The sequence below is a fragment of the Octopus bimaculoides genome, chromosome 19 (assembly GCF_046866305.1).
Source record: "Octopus bimaculoides isolate indiv1 chromosome 19, ASM4686630v1, whole genome shotgun sequence".
Taxonomy (NCBI): domain Eukaryota; kingdom Metazoa; phylum Mollusca; class Cephalopoda; order Octopoda; family Octopodidae; genus Octopus; species Octopus bimaculoides.
The window spans coordinates 3,797,528-3,805,027 of record NC_142946.1 but is presented as its reverse complement, the minus strand read 5'-3'; the positions used below and the strand labels follow the sequence as shown (position 1 = coordinate 3,805,027).

Genomic DNA, 7,500 nt, shown 5'->3' with positions numbered 1-7,500 from the left:
ACCCCACACAGATCTCACCCCATTCAATGCATGCGTGCATGTACACATTTCACACACACACACACACACACACACACATGCACGCACAAATGACAAAAACTCTCTTACCGTATGTTGATTGTAGCCTCACCTTTTGTTATAAAATAAGTAAACCCGACTCCAGATAAAAGGTCCTTATTTATCTGGATGGTGCCATGAGGCTGATTAGATCCTTGTACACTGATCCCTATTGTATGCCACGGTAAATACCGCATATAGCTGTATGTAACGAGTAATGAATGAAACACCAGTTTTCGGTTAAACGTCAGAACGTCTTTAACGAAGACCTAGTATAAACAGTAGCCAACCGGAATCGATCCCTCGATGTGTCTCTTTAAAAGTGTCACCGAATATCTGACGACGGTAAAGCACCAGGTTTGATCCTTCGATGTTGTTGTTGTTGTTGTTTTTTTTTCTTCTTCTTCTCAGAACGAATTCAAATAAAAGAAGTTTAGTTAATGTTGAACTGAAGAAACTCCGAGAGTCGCTCGAAGTCGTTCTTTTCGTTGTTGGCGGTTGCTAAATTTAGATGAGGACAAACTGCTTTAAGAACCGGATCTGGTTATGTGTGGGCTTGTGTATGTGTGAGTGTGTGTGTGTATGTGTGTGTGAGCGTGAGAGAGAGAGAGAGAGAGAGAGAGAGAGAGAGAGAGAGAGAGAGAGAGAGAGTGGGGAGGGGGTGAAGGTGTACATACACATGCTCAAAAGTACGCACTGACGTACATGTAACTATCTTTTCTCACGTAGAATAAATGTGTGTGTTTATATATATATATATATATGCATATAGATGTATGTGTGCATATATATATATATATATATATATATATATATATATTTACATACATACATATATATATATTCATATATATATACATGCGCATACATATATATATACACACATATATATATGTACATGCATGTACACTCACATACACACACTCACATATATGTGGATATATTCTTGTGTGTATGTGTGTGTGTGTGTGTGTGTGTGTGTGTGTATGTGTGTGTATGTGTGTGTGTGTGTGTGAGCAATTGAATGCGGTGTTTTGTAAGGCCAGTCTGCATAGTCTGTCTGTGTGACTGTGTAAAGCTAACTTTATATATTTATAACAAGAACTTTGACCTCCAACCCAAATAAAAGACAAAGTTGTCACCTTTATGCTTAATACCTCCTCTTAGACATGGCAAATACCAATGTAGAGAAATCATTTGAAATACCAACCCTGTTTCACAAAAGGGTGACACAACAATTAAACAGACACCTACAAATTAATCTCTAAAGACCCGCTCCCTTCGTGAGCTGATCGGACACAATAGCGACAGACGCAAACTTCTAACTTCCCCTTATATTCTCCATTATCTTTTCCCCTGTCCAGCCTTTGACGCTGCTCAACCAATCCCTTTCAGGTTTTCTTATATCTCTTTTAATGGAGTTTGTCAATGGATAACCATATTTGCTGGAGTCAGAGCATCCTAGTGTTGTTTTTAATAACCAAATCCCTGTTTTTTTTAGCTTCTTTTCAACAATTGACAGGAGAGTTCTATGGATCGTAGTCTTCCCATCAATTTCTGTCTTAATCGTTAATCTTTCCAAAGCGTTTTAATAAGTTTGTCCTAAATATCCAAGCTTGTTTTCAATCTTTTAGTTAGCCGTTGTTTCATTTGAAGGTTATCTCTACAGATTTTCTATAGAATTCAAAGCCAATACTGTAATTTACGATATTTCGTAAACAAATACGTCTATATAAACAAAGCGATCGAAAAGAGAAAAAAAAGAAGTAATTGGTGTATGTATATATTTCGATGATTATTGTCCTCTCATCAGCACTTCATCCAACCTATCAACTTCTTACATACGTTTTGAGTAATATAAAGCTCTGTGTGAAATCGTCTTTATCTTTACCTGTCCTGTGTATCATATGTAATACGCAGGACATTTTCCCCAGATGTTTATGCATTATGTATGATACATATTCCCAATTTTTGTCATCCATTCGATGCTAAAAAATCTTATACTTTTGTAATTAAATATTAATAGGAATTGTATTTAAAAATGTTAAAATATTTCGTGTTTTGTAGAAGTACAGCCAAATTATTGAACAGAATTGTTAACCACAAAATCTTATTTGGGCCCCTCACCTCACTCCACCCCACCCAAGGGTCACATCGACTCCGGTTGAGGATCACTGTGCTAGATTAATGTCAACCATTGACAAACTCTTAATAATCAGATTAAATGTCTAAATATCTGAGATGAATTATTCTTAATTTTTCATATTAATTAATCTGGATTAATGAAGCTGACTCCTATAGAGTCACTCTATTGGTTAAAATATCTCTTACAACCAATCACCGTCAGCCTTTGTAGATTTGTCATGTGATCACATGATGTCATCAGTTACGGTCAGAGATTTCTCTGGTCACATGATATCAGTTACAGTTCAGAGGTTTTTCACGTGATAATGGTTGCCTACATTTCTACAGTGGTTTTTCTACACAGATCAAGGAGTTTAGCAAAAAATTACAAATTTTACCTTGAAGAAAAATCATTTGATTGAACCCCTCCACTTACTGGAGGTGACCTTCAGTGATAAGAGCAGTTTGTCCAGGATTAGAACACCTGGGAGTAATAAATGTGCCGCCTACGTCTGAAATAACTTCTTGGTTCTGTGACCAAGAACCTGGGGGTTCTGACAGTTTCTAAAAGCGAGAGAAAACTTATTTGAAAAATCTCACAAATGGTTCTCGCCTCCTGGATATTCCAGATACCATTCTCATTAATTAGCCACCCACTCACCTCCAACCACCTCTAAAAACACCGTTACCAACACCAACAACATTACCACCGCTATCACCATCATAGCCACCACCGATACCACTACAACTGCCGCAAGCTCTGCAACCAAGCAGCAGCAGCAGCAGCAACAACACCACCACCACCACCACAACCACCACAACCACCACCACCACCACCACCACCACCACCACCACAACCACCACAACCACCACCACCACCACCACCACCACCACCACCACTCACGAAAAATTCCTTTATGATTATTTCGTTGTTACAAAATATTTTTTTTTCCATTCGGTGTTAATGAATTCTTTAAACAATTAAAGTGAATGGTGCCAAATGATAATGAGGTAGAATACTGTGTTTGGATTCTTCTGGTAGATTAATTAGGCCAATGAAGACAGAAGTGTAAAGACAATTGTTATACAAACACAGCTTTGTATTTGGTAAGCTCCACTGGATATAAATGCGAAAGGAAGAATGGGGTTCATACAACGATATATCGCATGATATTGAGACGTGAATATACGAAAGAATTCAAGAAATTTTCTCCAAAACAGAGATGTGTTATCATAATGCAGACTCGAAGAACTCTCGAAGAGATTAAGTAGTTGATATATCGAGAAATTGCAGCACTTCCCGCCAAAACAGAAAGCAGTAGAGTAGCTATGATGGAGGATAGCGCGAAGCTTTTATGCGGGGCGGCACATTTGGGGATGTTGTATAAGCCTGTACAGGCTTGGGGATCCGAAGGTAGGTGTGTGTGTGGGGGGGGGGCACAAACTCAAGGATGGCTCCGGGTGGCACACACCCTAGCTAAGATACTGGCAGAAAGGTACTGATGTAAGGCGGCGAGCTGGCAGATTCATTAGCGCGCCGGACGAAATGCTTAGCGGTATTTCGCTTGCCGTTACGTTCTGAGTTCAAATTCCGCCGAGGTCGACCTTGCCTTTCATCCTTTCGGGGTCGATTAAATAAGTACCAGTTACGCACTGGGGTCGATCTAATCGACTTGGTCCCTTTGTCTGTCCTTGTTTGTCGCCTCTATGTTTAGCCCCTTGCGGGCAATAAAGAAATATGAAATCTCGTGGAAAATTAGTGGGGTGGTGGGGTGGTTACATAAAGAAATAGCGCAACACAGCTTTCAGAAAAAAAAAAAGATGTTAATATAAGGAAGAATTGCAGAATTATTCCTAAGAAAAGAAAGACAATATATCGAGGAATGGCAAAAGTTCTCTCTCAAGATTTCAATAAATAAATAAATAAATACAAATATACAAATAGAATTTTCGATTTTTCAAATTTTTTTTTCTCGGTATTTTTTTCTTCGCAATACAATCAACAACGACGGTAGTAGCAGCAGCAGCAGCAGCAGCAACAACAACAACCTTAATAACAAGCAATAAGAACAACAAATAGGAACAACGTTTACAGCAGCAAAAAACAATATTGAAGACAGTAACAAAACAACAACAAGCAGCGACCAGTAAACTTTATTTATTATCAATGAGTGTGTTTGGTGTTGTTTAATAGCACTGCCCACCCGGCTACCTCTCCCACCACCCCGCAGACAATATAGTTATTTCTGTTACGCCACTCAGGAAAACTAATTACACAACTTCATTCTTTACATTTAAATAATAATAAAAAAGAAATAATAAAACCGGTCTTTTAGTTTGGGAATGAAATTAATGGGAAAATATTTACAAATGACCTGCCAATACCGACTGGCTCCCAGCTTGGCTAATTACTGATTTGTAAAGATCTCACAAAAAACACAGTGGTAACGTGGTAGCACTTCTTAAATACCAGTAGCAGTAGTAGTAGTAGTAGTAGTAGTAGTAGCAGTAGCAGCAGCAACAGCAGTAGCAGTAGCAGCAGCAGTAGTAGTAGTAGTAGTAGTAGTAGTAGTAGGCAAGTAGATAGGTAGGCGGAATGTTGTAATTAAGGTGCGCGATCAGTACTTTTGATATTCTCTGAGTAGCAAGTATGGCAGATTTAGTTACAATATGGCGTTAGAATATGTCTGAATTGATACCACACGTTGTTGTTGTTGTTGTTGTTGTCGTGGTTGACGTTAGCAGGTAAGGCTTTGATCATTCAATACACTATGGTATCTACATACAGCTAGGTAGACTGGACTGGTGACAATTGTGTTGGTAATAGATACAGTATAGTGGACTACACCACACTGTGGTACCTACTTACAGCTAGGTGGCCTGGGTCGTTCACTTAGTACAAGTCACTACACAACGTGACACTAATTTACAGTTATGTCAAAAACAAATAAAATCCACAAATCTCAACAAATTTTATGTAATCTCCAAGGATTTTCCTGGAGGCATTACATGTGCATACATAGGTTTGTTTTTCCCACATGTTTCGTTTCATCTAGAACTGTTCGTGAACCTTTTTCTTCTTTCATTTCTCCCTCATTCTCTTGACGAACGTCCGCTGCCAGAAACGTCAAGCTGCTCTTTATCTCTTCCTCAAAGTCTAACATTAATTCACATTGATTACCTTGTTGTAATGTACAATTGAATATATATATATATATATATATATATATATATATTTAACATCTCAACACTGTTTGGGGTTTCGTCAGCCACTCCTATCTACGAGCACACAAGCAGCACGTTTGTTTTCTGGTGTTTTTTCTTTCTAATATTTATTTTTCGGCGTACACAAAGTCATCAAATGACTAAGATCCATTTCAAGGATCTTAGGGTTTGCTTTTCTTTTCTTTCCTGCTTTTGCTTGATGGGGCGGTCATCTCATGTTAGTGGTTCCAGAGGTTACATCGTACGTAGTGCCGACCGGGTCCACCGGTGCTCCCCATCGCTAGCGGTTCCGTGTCAGCCCCGTTACATCTTCCAAGATGATGTCTGTCTAGACTCTGGAAATCTTCCTTAATCACATCCAACCATCTGATGTGAGACCTGACGCGGGGCTTCTTCCAGCTCGTGGCTGCCGCGTCGAATGAGGGTAAGGCCTTGGTAGGATGATCAGGTTACGATCAGAAAATGCTTTAACAACCTTCAGACTTAAGTAACAATCACTTCGTGGTATGGTTCACATACGTCAGACAGCATTACTGCTGCTGCTGCTGTGTACGGTGATGTCAAAGTTAACGTTGACCTTCCAGAAAAAAAGTTAAATCCTTCTAAATAGCCACACTGCAACATTGATAAAGGTGCGTTAGTGTATCTAATCTCTTTATAGGTTTACCCGATCACGGTTGACCTGGGGCTAAGCAACGACAACAACAACAGCAACAACAACAACAACAACAGTAAACAGTAAAAACAAATATCATCTCCACCGTCACCGCCACCTCCGTTTTAGCTGCTGCCACTGCTTCTACTGCTACTGCAACAACAATAAAAACAACTACTTCAGAAGACACGTTGAATAATAATAATAATAAGAAGAAGAAGAAGAAGAAGAAGAAGAAGAAGAAGAAGAAGAAGAAGAAGAAGAAGAAGAAGAAGAAGAAGAAGAAGAAGAAGAAGAAGAAGAAGAAGAAGAAAGGAGGTGAGAAAGAGAGGTATATGGTTTAAATTCCTCCCCTCCTCCCCCTTAACAATAGTCGTTATCACAAGTCGTAGACTTTACCTGACATTTCTCTCATGGTTCAAAGCTAGAATATTCTGTATAATTTGGTCAGCAATTGCATCAGAACCGGAAAGACCAGTTCTCAACAACTACCCCCAACCCCCTACTCCACCCCTCTCTTTCATCCTTATTTTTCCTCCTCCCCCCTCTCCCGAGTTGTTGTTGTTGTTGTTGTTGTTGTTGTTTGTTTCTAGGTCAGTGGCCAATATTTTAACGAAAAAGAAAACCAAGAGACGAGTTGTTTGTGAAGAAAGCTACAAGTTGTTATTTAATTATGTAAGAAGCACTGACGACGACGACGACGACGATGACGATGATGATGATGGCGGCGATGGTAGCGATGAATTCGGCAACGACGAAAAGGTGACGATGATAAGAGACAATGAAAATGATGATCTTGATCCATCCTACTCACGACAGCAGCGATTTCCCATAATTTCACAAGTCACGAATGTTTGGACATTGAACGGGTGCGTCGTCCGAATCGGTTTCGTCATTCTGTAACAATCCCGGGCACATCCGCTTGATCTCGCTACCGTACATGTACATATTACTCCAAATCGGCAGCAATTCTTTGGTCAGGAAACTTCTGGAATTTGTCCATTGTCCTTCGGAATAATCCGATGACCTCCGTCGGTGTCCGCGAGTCTCACCGAAAACGTCGCTGTACTCAGGCCAATCCCGATCCACTTTCAAATGGAAGAATTGATGTTGCAACGATCGTAGTGCCAGACTTTAAGAGTCTCGTAGACACCTGACGACATTCAGGACTTGTGGTTCTCAATATATATATACATACATACATACATACATACATACATATATACATATATATATATATATATATATATATATATATATATATATATATATATATATATATATATATATATATATATATATATATATATATATATATATATATATATATATATATATATACTCCAGGAAACCTATATGGTTATGTATGTATGTATGTATATACATACATATATATGTATGCATGTATATATGTATATACATTCATGTATGTATATTTA

At 38.7% G+C, this 7,500-nt stretch overlaps 1 protein-coding gene across 4 annotated transcripts in view; it reads right to left on the bottom strand.

The window, feature by feature from the left end:
- LOC106884050 (filamin-A) overlaps window positions 1-621 on the bottom strand; it is a 37,008-nt gene extending 36,387 nt beyond the window's left edge. Inside the window, exon 1 of one of the 4 annotated variants that reach the window (XM_089366539.1) lies at window positions 109-621. The gene's annotated coding sequence lies outside the window, so the exon portion shown is untranslated. The remainder of the gene's footprint in view (window positions 1-108) is intronic. The other 3 variants (XM_089366538.1, XM_089366540.1, XM_089366541.1) reach the window with 3 other exon arrangements.
- Window positions 622-7,500: the final 6,879 nt, after the last annotated feature.